At 33.3% G+C, this 17,945-nt stretch overlaps 1 protein-coding gene and 1 long non-coding RNA gene across 3 annotated transcripts in view; one reads left to right on the top strand and one right to left on the bottom strand.

Annotated features, from left to right (window-relative positions):
- Positions 1 to 8,734: 8,734 nt before the first annotated feature.
- Positions 8,735 to 17,945, bottom strand: part of FKBP53 (FK506 BINDING PROTEIN 53) — a 46,163-nt gene continuing 36,952 nt past the window's right edge. Inside the window, exon 12 of the mRNA XM_078313249.1 lies at positions 8,735 to 8,747. The gene's annotated coding sequence lies outside the window, so the exon portion shown is untranslated. The remainder of the gene's footprint in view (positions 8,748 to 17,945) is intronic.
- LOC144564540 (uncharacterized) lies at positions 12,086 to 15,425 on the top strand. Of its 2 annotated transcripts, none has more exons than XR_013514645.1 (6): positions 12,086 to 12,461; positions 12,591 to 12,697; positions 13,037 to 13,179; positions 13,337 to 13,388; positions 14,413 to 14,481; positions 14,772 to 15,425. It is a non-coding gene; the product is annotated as an uncharacterized LOC144564540 (long non-coding RNA). The 2 variants fall into 2 exon arrangements; XR_013514644.1 differs by having other exon boundaries at positions 13,032 to 13,179.

Raw genomic sequence — 17,945 nt, 5'->3', positions numbered from 1 at the left:
AGTTATTCTGAAGATTGTTAGATGGAATTTGGTTTTATTTTTAAGTTGACAAGTTGTTCTCTAGTTTCTTTAAACCAAAATTTTTATTTATAGCATAAAAGAAAAAAAAAAACCAGAACACCCTCGTCTCTGGGGAATTCCTTGAATACCCAGGCCGTAGAGCCAATCTGCGGTACCAATTAATGGGGACCACACAGCTGATCTGCAGCCCAGAAAGGGGTTCACATATTGGTTCTACGGCCCCAATATTTTTTTTTTCTCTTTTTTTCAGAGAAATTTATTAACTAAAAGACAAAAAAAATATTGCACAGAGTGACAGAGTGTGTTTTTTTTGTCTTTTAGTTAATAAACCAACACATTGGAGTATGAACTCTTATAATATGCTTCACATGTTCAAAGTGATTGGACCAAGACTTTTTTTTCATTAATAAATTTTCTATAAAAAAAAAAAAGTTGGGGCCGCAGAGCCAACATGTGGACCCCTGTCTCGGGCCGTGGATCGCCTCTGCGGCCCCATTAATTGGGTCCGTGGATTGGCTCTGCGGCCTGGGTAATTCTCGAATTCCGATCAAAATGATGTTTTGGTTTATTTTTATTTTTTTAATAAATAAATAAAAATTTCGGTTCTTAAAATCAATACATAGCAAAATTCTCATATACTTATATACTCATCTTATGCAGGTGGATTTGGTTGGGATCATTCATATAGGAGACGAACAGTATAGCTACTACCCTTTCTTCTCTCAATAATGTTTCAAGAAAAATTTAAAAGAAAATCTTGCACGATTATAATACAATTCATGGCTGATTGTATCTAACATGGGGTATAAATGTGAAATATTCTTATAATAATAATAATAATAATAATAATGTGTATTCTGGAAAATCAAATATTGCTAGGTACTACCAGCAAATAAAGAATCAGCTTAGGAGTTATGATTGTGTCCTTTTCGAGGGGATAGAAGATGCAAATAGTACTGATGTTGAAGAAGTTTCTGCTTGTAAGAAAGTGACAAATTCGCACTCAGAAGAGGCAAATAGAATATCATTGGTTTGCCAGAATAATTTCATCTTTGAGGTGCAAAGTCGGAAAAAAGTAGATCTTCCATGGAGTACTTTTGCACAGCTGGAGGTATGCTAACAGTTTTCTCTTTTCTGACCAACGCGATTGAATCCGATAAAAGAAAACAAAATGTTTTTACTTTTCTAAGATTTAAATAATTTTTTTTATTTTCTTGATGCAAATTTCAGGAGAAGTGATTGCATTTTGTAGAAGGGGAATTATGTTGAGAAGGATGTGTGTCTTGGGAAATTTTATAAATTAACCTTTTTTGAAAATAAATTAAACAAAATACACTCCTCAAAATTTCTTGACAAAATGCCCCTCTGGCACCCACATAAAACTTTCCGCTCCTCCCAATTTACTCCCATTATTTTCATTTACCTTTCCTCCTCCCTTCAAAATTCTAATCTCCTCCATTGAAAATTCTGCGTCGGAACTTTATTATCAATATGCTTAGGTGGAAGGAGCTTGAATATGAATGTAATGGTTAAACATAGTCGTGTTGTTTAAACATTAATTATTACAGGAGGAAAGACTGATTAGGTGGAAGGAGCTTGAAAATCAAGGAGGGAGAAAAATCAAACGTGTTTTGCAAATCATGCCCGACATTTTGAAACATTTGTTGTCACATCATTCCTTTTGGATGCCAGTGCCGGCATTTGTGCCACTTATCACATACCTGACTTGCTTGCGTAATGGTCCAAATGCCCATGATATCGACAAACTAGAAGAGATGTTCAAATTAGGGATTCTACACTACTTTGTCAAGAATCCTAAGTTCTCTAGAGCGAGCAAGGTGGTATACGAGTGAGTACTGATATGATATTATTCTTGATTTTTCATAAATAACCTCAAATTGTAATAAACACTTTCAAATTCTCTTACAAATTCTTGTAGATATGACGAAGACTATGAAGGCGATTCAAACTATACTAAATTTGCAGTACTAATCAGGGAGAGAAACAAATTTGCAATAGAGGTGCTAAAGGCGGCAATTGCAGAAGGTAAAATGTCTATTGCAATACTGTTTGGTGCCGGTCACATGGCGGATTTTCACAAAAGACTTGTTAAAGAACTTAACATGGTACCGGTCACGGTGGAGTGGGGCACTGCATGGTCGATCAAAGAGGGACCCAAAAGCAAACTCATTCATCCCTTGTTAGACAAATTTCAAAGAGAGGATAGGACCTTGATTTTAAGCAGTCTTATTTTTTCTTTCCTTGTTGTGGATTTTTGGGCATGGAGAACCGGGTTCGGATTGCATTACTGGGTTGCTTCTTGGGTCTTTAGATTTAGATACTTTTTCTCCAAGAGACGAAAAGAACGATTGGAGAAACTGCAACTTTGAATTTCATTTTGAATAGGAATGAAATTGAAGAATTACTAGAGGACTCTTTATTTTGTTTTCTTTTTATAGTGATGTTGGATTCATTTTTGGCAAATTGTTTTCTAGTATTATCAAGTATTTATACAATATATCTATTTATTACGATAATGAAAAGGATGCATCAATTGTTGTACAATATATTACTTACAAGCACTTACATCACGTTGAATACTTTAATTTGTTGGTGCTTTTGATTAATTCAAAATCATTTCCGCATAATTTATAAAATTACGAAAAAAAAGTGTAATACCTTATATTTTGCATGACCGACGTGTCTGGTGCCTGATCGGGGATACCGCAGGGCCAATATTATTTGAACTTTGAGATTGGTGCAGAACGTATTTGAACGGTTGAGATTTTTCAAAAAGCCACACAAAAAATGAGATATCTCAGAGGATGCGAATTCACTTTTTTACCTATGGCCCTCAGAATTATATGACTTAAAAAATTTAACAGATTAGTATTTATATATCTAGAAACATGCATGTACCTTAAAATTATTATTTTATTTTTGACAAGCAAAAACTATTTGTTTCAAAACAACACGACACTTACTTAAAATAAATGCTATTAAAATTTTATTTATTACTCTATAACTTTCTATTACTTAGTACAATTAATATTATATAGTTCTTCCATAAACACTTAATACAAGATTATGTTACCTTCATTACATTAATAAAATATAAAATTATTCAAAAGTAAAGACCACTTCTGCAAATTGCCCAACACTACTAGAAATATTATGATATGAGTTGGGCTATTGTTCTTCATGAAGTACACGACATGTTTTATTTCACTCTCATATCATTGTTTTTGAAGTCCAAAAGTTCAATCCGAACTGTTTAGCATAATCTCCATAATAAAATGATCTTGGAGACCATTTTAAACTTTTTAAAAATAATTTACTATTTTTTTAGAATTTATCAAAATCGTTGTTTTTCAAAAAATTCTAGAGCATAAAAAACAGCCATTTGCAAAAATTCTAAAAATACTAAAAAACATACATGAAAATATAAAATTTGGTTTTCCAACACAATTTTTTATGGGAATCCTTTTGAACAATTTAGATTATTTCAAGAGGCTAAGCAAAGCAACAAGCTAAATAACATGTTTCATTCCTAGCAAATGCACAAATAAAAAAATAAAAATAAAAATAACTTTCAACCCCCAATCAGTACGTAATGTAGCCACCTATGATAATCCATCGAAATTAGTCTGTAGCAACGTATCCAAATCTTCGAAGCAGTCCGACATGTTATGATCAAGTATGTCATCTAGACTCCACGGGTCCTTTGAAATTTCATCAAATGGTTCTGACAAGAGAGGAGGAACATCAAACTGCTGCACTGGCACCAGCTTTTCCTGAGACATGTTCTGATTAAATGTGTCATCTAGACTCCACGGGTCCTTTGAAATTTCAAATGGTTCTGACAAGAGAGGAGGAACATCAAACTGTTGCACTGGCACCAGCTTTTCCTGAGACATGTTCTGATTAAATGTGTCATCTAGACTCCACATGTCCTCTGAAATTTCAAATGGTTCTGACAAGAGAGGAGGAACATCAAACTGTTGCACTGGCACCAGCTTTTCCTGAGACATGTTCTGATTAAATGTGTCATCTAGACTCCACATGTCCTCTAAAATTTCAAATGGTTCTGACAAGATAGGAGGAACATCAAACTGTTGCACCGGCACCAACTTTTCCTGAGACATGTTCTGATTAACTATATCATCTAGACTCCACGGGTCATCTGAAATTTCAGATGGCTCTGGTAAGAGAGGAGGAACATCAAACTGTTGCATATCTTGTTGTAGTTGCTCTTCTATCTGCAGCTAATGTTACACATAACGATATAAGCATGTCAAAATAACAAATAACAAACTAATTGCTAATATATTATAACATACAAATTGAATGGAGCTTAAGTTAGTATACCTGCATGGGTTGTGAGAAATGGGGGCTTATTCCGATGTTAAACCTCGAGATTATGGTTTTCTGAATGAAAAAAGGGATCAAATTAAATTTATTAGCATAAGACAGAGGAGACAAATTGTGCATAATTAGATGTATAAAAATTATTGATGCAAGCTAACCAAAACATAATTCCTTGTGTACTTGCTGTCAAACATGTTGATTAGAAGCAATCAAATATGATTAATTAGTAATTAATCCGTACGGTAGTAAACCCGGCCGGTCCCCAAATCCTACCCTTCTAATTTCCAAATTAAAGAGGGAAAAAAAAAACGAAGCAAATTAAAAAGAAAAGAAAAAAAGGATTGAGTATCTAAATGACCTTTCTCTGCTCAATTTTATGAAGAGCCTCTACAAGGAACCTCTTGCGCTCCTCCACCTCGTGGATCGATTTTGATGTTCCCATGTCTGGCATCAATTTTCTGCAAATGCACATTATTGGGTTTATAAAAGTATCATGAAGGTAGGTTATATGTTTCTATTATATTAATTGAGATTTAGAGTGTGTGTAGTGTGTCAAGTTTTAGAAATAGAACTAGTAGCGGACCTATACCAGTTTGAGCTATTGATTTTTCAGAAAAGTACAAGTGTGTGTCAACAAATTGTGCTATTGGTGGCCATCAGCTATTTTAATACATACATATTAAATCTTCATACTTCAAATATATAGTGTATGCTATACTCAAATATCAACTGAACATAAAACAATATCAGATAGCTCCTGGAACAATATCAGATAGTGAATTTAATGTTATAAATGCATACTTTTGTAGGTCCTGGAGCAATATAAGCTTCTTCGTCTCTTCATTAATTTCCTGCTTTTATTAAGTCACAAACATTAGTAAATAAGCCGGTGAAATTTATATCATTAAGATAATTAAATATTCTTAACTAATAATCATTGCTTTTGAAAGCTCAAGCCAACATGGTTTATTAGTTTATCAAAAATCGACCTCATGAATTATATATATACATGCAGTCTCAGCAAAGAAAAAAGTATCCTGATTAAGAAATCAATCAGAAAATGATAAATACTGTACCTCTTTATTTGCCTCCAGGCTGAGCAGTACACATAAAAAATTGCAGCAGAAAGAATGACAATGAAAATGTTAGATTATAGAAGCCGATACGAAAGAAGAATATTGTTTACATATCTAATTAACGTTGCACTGCCTAATTATTAGTTTTGTGTAAACTTGATATTGTGATAATTTGATATTATGTTCTTGAATAAATAATATAAAAAAATTAAGAATACTTTACCGTTGTTGGTCTTCCATATCTTGTCTCACAAACCTATTAATATTTTCAATGGTATCCTACAAATAGATTCAAGTAATGTTAGGTACTGCCCAGATAGTACATACAAAGAACTAGATTCCTTTAATGTTTTGTATAATATTTCGATGCAAAGACATATTTGCATGCTATTTTTTTTGTAATAAAAAGTAACCCATTATAAGTAAAGAAAGATAACAGATGCGAGGATTGTACCTGCGAGATTACTGGCTTATCACTGTTGTACATCAGCCATAATACAGACAAAGAAAAGCAATACAAAAGAAAGAAAATTCATTAGGAAAAAGAAATTGATATACTCATATACATAATTGATCATATTATTAAATAGTCTTGTAGGGATTAATATGCGTACCTGTTGTCCACTTCCCCTGCATTTGTCTCTGAAATAGTAGCTTGGTGTTGTATGTATTCTTGTAATATTCTCTCTACTCTACTCAGAAAAAAAATTAAAAAGAACAAAAAATTAGGGGTTGTAAAATAAATTCAGGCCAAATCGGATGAAATTTGTGACCATCCAAGAAAAAAAATGCATGTATCCATATTTTGCATTGCATTTCAAAGAAGGTATCCATATTTTACATATATTCTAGTAAAGTTGAAGATTAATTAGTTGATTGAATTAGACTAAATGTATGGAACCATGAAAAACATTCTAGGTGCCAGATAGAGGTGAAGCAACAAACTAATATCGAGTATAATGGGTAAAAAATGAAAAAAAAATTTCAAACAATAAAGAAAGTTGTTTTCTTTGGAAGAAAAAGAAAATAAAAGAAAAAAGATTACTTCTTGTTAGAGAAATGCCGTAATCTACCATTCGGGGCGTACATAATCAAAGCGACATCCACGTCGCATAGAACGGATAGCTCGAAGGTTTTTTTGAGGAGACCCTTGCTTCGTTTTCCATAGGTCATCTGCCTCTCAAACTGTGTGTCCTTCCTCTCAATCTTCCTCGGTGCCATTAATTCTTTTGCCTTTTTTTTAATTAATTTGCTAAAGAAACGTTTGAGAAAATATTGAATACAAAGAGAGAAGATATTAGAGAAGGTAGGATATGACGGAAGTTGGACAAGAGAGTGTAGTTATTATATATATAAATGTATTGGTTGTATAAAAGGAAACAATTAAAGGTGCATGATACAATGTTGACGGTGATGGCATACAAAAATAGAAATAAAAAATAGGATAAAGTATTAATAGAACATGTTTCACTCAGCGAATGAGACTTTATTAGAATCTCCAATTCTGTATCCCCACATACCGTTCGCAGCATTTTTTTTTTTCTATTTTTAACAACGGACACTTTTGCAATTTTCCTCTTTTATTGAAAAAAAAAGAAAAGAAAAGAAGAGCGTGTGCAATAGCGGACCCAAATTGAGTTCGATGACCAAAACAACCGTCCGATCTAATTTTAACTTTTTCGCTTTATTAACGGATTCTTTTTCGTACTCGTTCTTATACCCGTTTTTTCTTTTTCTCCCGGTCTGTTCTTCTCCTCCGTTTTTTCTGTTCTCCGGATCCGCTATGGAACAAAGAAGAAAGTGAAAGGCACCGTGTGCTCTTCGACTGGTGCCTCTGGTTACATTGTGCTGTGGCTCGTCAAGCTCCTTCTCGATCATGGCTACACCGTGCGCGCCTCCGTTCGCAACCCCAATTCCATCTCTCTTGTTGTCGGATCAGTAGCAATGCAAGGTGCTTCTGATCAAGTTGTTGCTACTCTTTTATTTTCGTTTTGATGGCAGCACAAAGGAGTGCATATAAGGTGTTTGTTGCATTGCCTAAGACATATGAGGATGTGTTATCTGTTTTGTTCTCAGTTCTTAGGCCTCAGTTTCTGGTATGGAGCTAGTCGCAGAGGATGTGATTCTGGTAAAAAGGAAGCACAGACTAAAGACTGGTACCAAAACCAGTACCGCTGGTACTGAGTTTGGAGATGAAGCTGAACTGCACTGCTCTAAACATGCCAATTATTTTCACACTAATGACTAATGGATAAAGATAATTGATAGTGGCAGGAGTCAAAATTATTTATTCCTAGAAATATATTAAATATATTGTCGAGCATGAGAATTGAGATGTATATAAAAAAAAAAGTCAAATGTCTTTATTTTTTAAAATATTAACAGCTCAAAATTTAAAACTAAAATGTCAAAATAAAACCGTTGGATGCAGTGTTATTCGAACCGGACCGGACCGCCAATTTAACCGAAAAAACCATTACTGGTCACCTGTCTGGTTCGGTTCTATTTAAAGACCGCTTAAGCAGTTGACTCGGTTAAAACCCATTTAACCGGGTGGATTTTTTATAAAACTGCTGAACAAAATCGAAGTACAAACCCGGTTCAATACATATTTCATAAATCTAGCAGAAATCGTGATTTTCTCTCGGATCCTAAAATTTTTTTCATTTTTCTCAAATCGCCAAGATGGAAAGCACCTGGAAATTGGATCCCCTTCCTCCTATGACCTCAATTATCAATTTGGTTGTGTTCTTCAATATTGTTGATCTATTAAGTGTATTTCACGATGGTGCAAGTAGCTTGAAAGTTGAAACGAGATTGCAAAAGAAGTTGTCTACATCCAATACTGTAAGTAATCTCATACAATTAATTAATGAATTCAAATATGTAAAATACGTGAAATTCTTGAATTTTTTAGTAAACTTTATGAATTGATGCATACATTTTAAGTGTTTGATGAAATGCCCAAATGAATATAATTTTAGATGAGAGCAGTGGTAATCCTTTCAACAATTCATAGAGGGATTAATTTTGTTCGGTATCAGTAATTCTGAAGAAGAGGATTTGAGTGTTGTGTAACCGCTGGATGAAGTTTTGTTAACTCATTTCAATTCAATTTTTGTATGTTGTAGTTTAGACAGTATGACTCATTCGAATATGCCTGAGTAGGATACTGTTTGGGTTTAGATGCGTGGTAATATGCACTATATAAGATGTGCTTCTGTAGACTGTGCAAATGCAATAATCATGATTCCTGGCAATTTTTTTCATGAAAATTTAAAACAAAATCAGTAATTCATTTATGTTGCTTGTTTAAGTACTTCTCGATGTATTTAGTTTTTAGAATACAATTTAAAATATTAACCCTAACATCAGTATTCAAACTTTCCCTTGAGCGAAACTCTATCAGCGAGTCTGACCATATTTCATGTACCAACATAGTACCCAGTACTCCTGCTTGTACCAGTTCCCTTGTCAGCAGTGTAATTTCCATCTTTAATTTTCATATGCAATAAATATAATTTTAATTTTCCTCAATTTTCATATGCTATTGATCTCTGATTTTGCAAGTTCATACATTTTGGGAGAACCTAATCATTTTTGTTGTACAGAGATCATGTCGGCAATTAATCTTGAACTCAAAGAGAAATTTGATTGAGGAGTGTCCAAGTGGATGATTGATGCCAGAATTCCTTTCAATGCTTGTAACGTCAAGTATTATCAACCCATGTGTGAGAGAAATTGGAGTGTGTTTGAGTTCATTCACTCAAAAAAAAAAGGAATAGAATTGAGCACCAAAGGTTAAATGATCTTATGTATGTTCTATATAACTTGAAATTGCATCAAACATATGAAAAGGGTTGCAGGTGAAATAAAATTAAATTTCCAACAAAAGTTTAAAAGAAGTTGTTGAATTGTAGGATATCGTTCGATGGAAAAAATTATGATCCTATTAGCTTTGAAGATTTTGTTAATGATGGCAAGTTGATTTTGAAGGATGATCCACCACTCTTGACGATTGATGAAAATAAGAAATTTTGCAAACAAATGACTGCACTTACGATACAAACCAATGAAGACAATGATAATTTTTTCGTAACCTAGCTTGAATTATGAACTTCAATATAATTTATTTTAAAATTATAATTACATTATTACTTGAACTTGTGATTTTCTAGATAAATTTTTAAATTTGGATGAATTTGATTCTGGAGATAAAGTTGAAGACCCATGCACAAACAACATGAAAAGAGTTGGAAATTAATAAAATCAAAGTGTTAATGCCTGGCAACATATTGTTGTCTCAAATAGGGAGTGGCATTTTACTTAGCCTCAATTTTAGCTTTTAGAATTTTATTTTTGATGTTGGTTTTTTTTTAGCCATTAAAAATATTAAACATTTTATCATCTTCTCTTTTGTTTTTTTACATATCCACTATTTATGCTTACTGGTTGGTTTTGAATAGTCAGTGTACATGTTAAGAAAATACTATTCATATCCACTACAAGTTCAAAAATACCGGTAATCTTCTTTTTCGGAATTTAGCATGTAAAATTAAGTACACTTGAAAATGCTAATTCTTGAGTTTTGTAATTTGTTTTTGAGAACAGTTCGAGCACATATTAGGTTTATTGTTAATTTTGATTTTTTTGGGGTTTTAGGGGAAGTTTTTTTTATTTCATATTAATTTCTAACAATTTATAGGGGACAATATAGTTATGCGTTTCTTACTTGATCTTCTATGTGTATATGTGTATTCTATATAAATTATGACTGTTTTAAAAAAAATTAGCGGTTGAATTGGTTGATTTAGCGGTTCAATCGATGAACCATTCACCCTAGACATGTAAACGGATCGGATATTATCTGATTTCGTCCGGATTTGAATCCGAAAAATTACCTAAATTATCCGATCCGTATCCGGAAAATTATAACGGATAAGAATATGGTAAGACAACTATCAGTATTTGACCATTTACACTTTTAAACCACAACAAATATACTATATGTTCTTAAATTAATTTATTAAATTGCATATTGTACTAATAATTTATTAAATTGCATATAGATATACATTTTGATGAACAATATAACACTATGACATAATAAGTGACTAATATTTTAATAATATAATAGATGTTTTGTAACCAACAAGCTAATTATGAAAAATATCCATATCCGTCCGATATCTGATTCGTATCCGTAATATTTAATATCCAATCCGTATCCGTATCCGTATCTGAGACTATTCGTATCCATATCCGTATCCGAAAAATTATAACGGATACGGATACGGTAAGGCCACTATCCTATCCGTATTCAACTGTTTATACCCCTAGTTCACCCAGAGTTTTACAAGGTCAATGTCCGATCCAGTTTTGATAACATTGGTTGGATATGATCTATGTTATTTTCTTTATATGCTCATAATTTTTTTTATCATTTTTGGATTAATTTTTGTAAATCAATAAGTTAAAAAATAAACATCCCTTAATTATCCATATCAATTTAATTTTACATGCTCTTGAAAACAAACAAAAGAAAGTTAAAATGCCTTAATATTTTACATGTACACTGATAAAATGATGTAGATCACATTTAACCGTTTTTTCTTTTGACATTTAAATTTTAAATTTTGAGTCATTAAAATTTTAAAAATAGAGGTATAATGAAGTCACAAAGAATAAAGGTATTTTAACCCCCTCGTACAAAAATCCATCTCATCCTCACATTTCTAAATGATAGGAGGTCTTTAAATTTGGTCAGAGAAAATTTAAAATTGAAATGAACCAATTCAGTTGCTTGTGTGCTCCAGAAAGAAAGCGGGAAGAAAAGAGAAAAGAGGCGGTGTACAGAGTTAACCTCCTTTATACTTTGATTTATTAGGAATTACAAAATTTGAATAGTTGATATATATATATAGAGTTAGGCTGGGTGCTATGGATAGCATAGTGGCCTCTATGCTACGGCTCAATATTCGAGTTTTCAAAATCCAAACGGTCGATCCGAACCGTTCATCTTATTCTCCATATTAATATCTGCTTGGAAACCAAATTTTACATTTTTCTGAATTTTTTTACTATTTATTAAGTATTTTACAAAATTGTTGATCCAACGGTGGCTGCACAAAACAGTAAAACCGTTGGATTAGCGATTTTCAAAGTGGCTTAATAAATAGTAAAAAAAATTCATAAAATTATAAAATTTGGTCTCCAAGCAGATATTAATATGGAAAATAAGATGAACGGTTCGGATCGACCGTTTGGATTTTGAAAACTCGAATATGGAGCCGTAGCATAGAGCTATGCTATCCATAGCACCCCAGCCTAACTCTATATATATCTCCTCTATATTATGCATCTTAAATTGAGTAGGCTGTCCTGAAACTCCAACGGTCAAGATTGATTTATATAAAATCGCATCAGATCTGAACCCTCCAGTTAAATAATTTGCCATCTTTGATTAAATACATCATTTATATATGTAGAAGTCTACATTTAGTTCAAATTGAACCCGTCACATGTATAGCCACATATATTACCACAAGCATTTTCGCTCTGCACCGTTGGATCTGAATCAAAAATCGTGCAAATGAAATTAATTGTTCGCTGGAGAAAAACTGAACCCTTCCCGATCGATCCCTTCTTCTTCCAAGAAAAACTAAACCCTAACCATCTCTCGCCTCGCCCTCACGATGCACCATCTCGCCCTCTAGCCCTCTCGCCTCTCCTGCTGCCGCGTGCCTTGCTCAGGTTATGGCCTCCCAAAGCGGTTGGAGCCGTGACGACGACGACGACTAAAATTTCCACTCCCCTCTTTCCCCTTCGCGTCCCCGTTCCTCCACCGTACCTCTGTCGTCACCATTTTCGCCTCCATTCCTCCGTGGAAATGACCCAAGTTCGGTTGAGAAACGAGTTGAGAGGCTGACTTGACCCGTACCTCCGCTGTCACCACTTGGCGAGACTCTGACTTGACGCAGATGCTGACTTGGCGAGGTACGGTGCATTCTTCTCCATTCCTTTGTGGAAATGACCCCAGTAATTTCATTATTGAGCAGATCTCATTTTGCAATTGTGACCACAAATTATTGAGCAAAATTTTTCATTACCTTGCTTCAATTTCAGATTCGATGAGTTTGGAATTCGTCCACTAACAATAAAGACACTCTCTGATTCTGGGTATGTATATTCAACCGTTGTGCAAGAGGCTTCCCTTTCTATTGGCTTAGAAGGTATTGTAAGTTCTTTCCTTTACATCGTGGATTATTTTAAGATAATGTATCATGGATGTAGGTTTATGCTAATTTGACAAATAGTAGGTACTGTTACTGTCAATTAATTATATTGTTCTTAAGATGAATCAAAAGTTAGTAATATCTCATAATATGCTATTGAGGCATTTTCACAAACAGCTTATGGCCTTTTTGCGCCCCTACTATCCGTGATATTCAGTAGTAATTTTGTTATATAACATGATATCAGAGGGCCTCACAATAAAAGCTTCAATTTTGCCCCTATTTGTATATGCATACTACAAATTTCAGAACTGACCCTTCTTTTATTAAGTGTAGGTTGATAAGGAGGAGGGAGGCGCTTGTGTATAACACACCTGGTGGCCATGTGACATGTGACGTAAGAGACGGAATTGCAAAATTGGGAGATTTGCGGTTTCGGGTTTTGGATTATGTTGGGCTTCAAACTGCTGCCACATCAGGTACCATCTTTAGTCGGACAGCTGAGATGACAGTAAATGTTCTCTCCGGGTCTCAATTCGCCATTTTCTTGATAGATGTCAGGTTAAGTACTTGTCTATCCTTATCAATTACATTATCTATTCGCTGATGTATTTCCTTTTGTACCACCTGTGACAGGTTTCTATGTGGTGAACAAGACATTGATGGTTGGATTAGCCCCCTCTACATTGTGAGTTATTGTCCTTCCGTCTCTGTATATCCTTCTTTTAGAATTAATGATCTGTCCTATGTTTTAACTAAGAAATATTGAGGTCCCATATGCCTACGCTTGAGGTACCATCTGTTTTTCCTCAACTTGCTCTTCCAAACAAGGTTCACACCGACCAATCCAATTAAAAATAGCAGCTGAAAGGATGTCTATACCAGTAAATCCCTACATCCCATATGAGGAAATAGTACCAATGGCAGCTCGAATGAAACCAGTGGGAGAAGGAATATATTGTTTATTCCAAATTAGAAAATAACTACTACTGACATGTACCGGTATATGTATATAGACATATATACTACTATATAGGGATTTGTTGTACAAAATAACTACTACTGACATGCACGTACCAGTATATATATATCAGTATTATTTTACATAATATAAATTTGTGATTATGTGCATATATTAGAAAAGTATATATCCATATACTGGAACGTAAAATAATGCACAATTGCTTGTACATGGGTACACAGTGGTTCATATCAGTACATAACTTTATGAGCTGGATCTATTAAGTCTATTGTTAGATGAGGAGTAGATATATCATAGTTCATGGGATAATAGTAATACCATGCAGAAATTCAAGTGTGAACTCTGTATGATCTTTTTTTTTTTTCCTTGTCAAATGTATACTCTTAAATCTGACTGGGACCTTGGTTTCTACCAAAATTTATATTGCTTGCCCACTGAATTTTAATATATGCGGCGTGCTCTGATACTCTCTATTAATCTGGTTCTGGATAATTTTAGATAGACCTTAGTATAATAATCTGCCCTTGGGGACCCTTCCCCTACAGATCTCGAAGAGGAGAAGTTACAATGGAAAGAGAGTTTAGGGTTCCACTCAATTTCTCTTGACTTTCCCCAAATCAAGCGGTTCGATGAAGCTGCTTTCTAATTTTCACTTTTTAACATAGTCTTATTGTTTTCTCAGAAACAAAAGGTTTAATTTCCAATTTAATTGGCCTCAAACAATTTGTAGGCTGTCTTACACAAGCATCTCTTGGAAACTGTGGCTACTCCTACTACCGACAAGTTCCTTTACACGATGGTAATCATTAATTTCTAAAATCATTTTTGGTTGTGAAGTTGTCTGGAAATGATACTAATTATCAATTATCGTAGGATACGGGTAACAAATTGATAAATTTGCTTATTACTTTCATTGTTCTTTATTTGAGATTCAAATTTGCCCTTCAATCATTCTCTGTATCAGAGGTTTTCTAATTTATGGTGTAAGAATTCCAACTCTAAAATTTGGGAGAGATGGTGGTAAAATTTGCATCTTTTCTTATTTCCTCCTTTTCTCTTTTCTTATTATATTTATTGTTTCCACAACAGGTTGAGGAGCTCCAGTTGTTTTCAATTGTATGAGTCATTTCTAACTTCCTCTAATTGGATATTACTAACTTCCGACAAACAGAAACCTGTGTGGAAGAATATTAAATGAATAAACAAATGGAAATCAACTAAATGAATGAATGCAAGTGATTGAAATTACAAGAGGCAGCAAGGTGAAGTATGAATTGGACAAAGCAAGTTATCTCATAAAGGTGGTTCCTTTGCTGGAGAAGTCAGGTATTTTTATATTTTGTTCTAATAAATTTTAAACAGAAACAAACTAATTCCATAAACATACACTTTACTGAAGATGAAACATGAAGGGCAGTTTGGGCACTGTCGAAATTAAATATTGATGGGGCATGGATAATTTTTTATTGTTTGAAGGAATTTTTATCATTTTATTTTTATTTAAAAAAACGCAATGCTGAAACTTTCCAATGTATGTACATGAGAAGTTTGTGTAAGCACTTGGAGATGCAAGCCTTACAGCAGGAGCAAGTATGTTTTTTTTTTTTAATTTATATTGTTAGGTTATATCATTCAAAATGTGGAGAATTGGTATGCTTTACCTGTTGACTTTGTTTATATTATAGAAAGTTCTATTTAATTATTTATTTGAATAATTATTATTTTTATTGGTTTATTTTTATTTTATTAAAATGTCTTTTTGTTTAAGAATATTTTTTTGTTATCTTATAAAATGTCTCCGTTGCAACGCACGGATACGATACTAGTATATATATATATATTTCATCTTTCTCTTTCTATCTTGTCATCTACCTCTCAAAATGTAATATTCTGAAACATAATAATATTCTGAATAAAGTAAACATATCTGATTAGATTCAGTCACCTCTCCTCATGAATTTAAAAAAAAAAAAAAGATTTGACAATGTGTGAAAGAAAAATGTTTTGTCGGCTTTGGTCAATTGATATTAGTTTCCACTGATAGGTCCAGATTTGTATTTATTTGTGGGATGGATACTGTTTGTGAATTATTGGTAGAAAAATCGTCTGCTCTACAAAAATAAATAAATACAGTTTGGGAATTATTTTTGTACACAAGAAACTAACTAGGAAATATTTTTTTTTGTACACACCACAAGTTAAATTAGGTCAATTGTTATCTCTGGGGGGATGAATATGGTCCTTGTTTTGTACTACAAAGATATATAATCCGGTTTTGTTTGAGAATAGTCAATTATTTTTATACACTATCTGAACTTGCAATCGCCTAAAATATATGTAATTTTTTATCATGAAATTAACTTTCAAGTTCTCAAAAAATTACTCCTGATGATTTTGTACTAAATTTTAAACGTAGTTCTCATTTGTATTAATACTAGATTAATAAAACTACGATATATAAGAAAATTAATATTTGATATAGTGGTAAAAGACAATAACTCTATGTGGAAGACGAACTTTCATAATTCGAATGAGGAATTTCCTGTAAATATTAGACAAATAATTTACTTGACTAGCAACCTCTTTTTTCTTTTAAAAAAATAAAAACATATAACACTAAACACAGTATAGAAAAATAAAAGGTTTGGTTTAGGAAGCAACTCCCATCACATTTGGGCTATATATGCCTTATTTTTTAAATCAGCCTGAACCAACAATTTACCAATTATGGGCTGATTTATTAAAAATAAAATAGATATTTTATAAATTTAAATTGAGTTTTAATAGAAAAAATAATAACTTGAATAAATATGTGAATTTTAAAATTTAGAAAATTAATTATGATATTTAATTTTGAAAGATATACAAAATATTCTCCTTAAACTAAAATATTCAAAATGGTGTAAAATTTTATACAATTTTTTTAGGATAAGCCCATAGGCAAAATGGTAGAATATATGACATAACATAATTAAATATAATAATTTCTATATTACAAAATAGAGTCGGGCTACTCTAATGATGTAAGCATATCTATGCTACCAATTCGTAGTCCGTCCGATTAACTTTCAGATTCCCGTCTGATGAATTCATTTTTTTTTTTTTGTTTAGAATGTTGGCAGAAGCTATCAAGTGATTTTCAAAATTTACGGAACTAAAAAGAATTAACGGGTCCCTTCTCTCTATTTCTCCGCGTCCACCCCGCCTCCATTCCGTCAGCAATGGGAGAATTGGGTTTTTTTAGTCGGAGTTTACCAGCAGTTTGAATTGAACAGAATAAGGCGCGAAGGAGAATTGGGCTCAAACTGAGATAAATGGGCTAGAATCTAGATAAGCACTGGGACCAGCGAGTTCAGGGTTAAAGGGGATGTAGAGAAGACACTGATCGATGGGGCACAACGCGACAGGCTGCTTCCTTGATCCTTCTCCCTCTGAGGAAATTTGTTACTCTGACGGGGACCACAAGCGTTATTCAACCTATCTCTCCGTTTTTTGGAACAGGATGATCAAGGAAAGGACTGAAGAGAGGGCATTTGAGTAGTAAGAAACGGAGAAGGCTTGTGAAGATTACAGAGGCCGTTAGGAGGAATCTCGGAACTTTAGTAATAAGTCCCTGAGTTTATCTTAATTTTACTATGTTAGTTGAAGGGTGTAATTGAATAAATAACCTCTTAAATAGGGAGCTGAGGCCAGAGGCTCAAACTTGAACAAATAACTTGTTATAGGAAGCTCAGACTTGAAATTTATTCTATCTTACTATGCAATTTTAACCCGAAATTTCCCTTTCCAGCATTCAATTTATTTCGTTATCTTCCATAAAACCAAATTTATCCATGCTTTTCAATTGAGTTCATGACACGCTCCGACTGAGCCTCTCTCCACCACCGCCACCTTCAATCCCACCTCTCCTGGTTAGCGCCTCTCTCTCTCTCTCTCTATGTTGATCTGTCTCCCTCTCCCTCTCTTTCTCTCTCAGCAATTTGTTTAAATTGGAAAACCCTATGGGGTTTAAGGCAGGTTGATAAAATGCGAAAATTTTTGTTGCTCTTTTTATTGAGATAATGTAAGTCCTATTTTGCTTCTTAGCATGGTAAACAAGCATTATATAATTAAGACAAGTTATTTTATGGAAAATCTTGAATCTGTGCAGCATTAGGTCTAATATTATAGTTAATTAAGACAAGTTCTTTTTGCACAAATTAGTTTGTTCACTCAGTCATTTAATTAATTAAGTAGTACTCATCATTTCCTTATCAGGAAAAA

The sequence above is a fragment of the Carex rostrata genome, chromosome 13 (assembly GCF_964058835.1).
Source record: "Carex rostrata chromosome 13, lpCarRost1.2, whole genome shotgun sequence".
In the NCBI taxonomy this organism is placed as follows: Eukaryota; Viridiplantae; Streptophyta; class Magnoliopsida; order Poales; family Cyperaceae; genus Carex; species Carex rostrata.
Note: the sequence above shows the minus strand (reverse complement) of the source record. Positions and strands in the feature narration are given on the sequence as shown.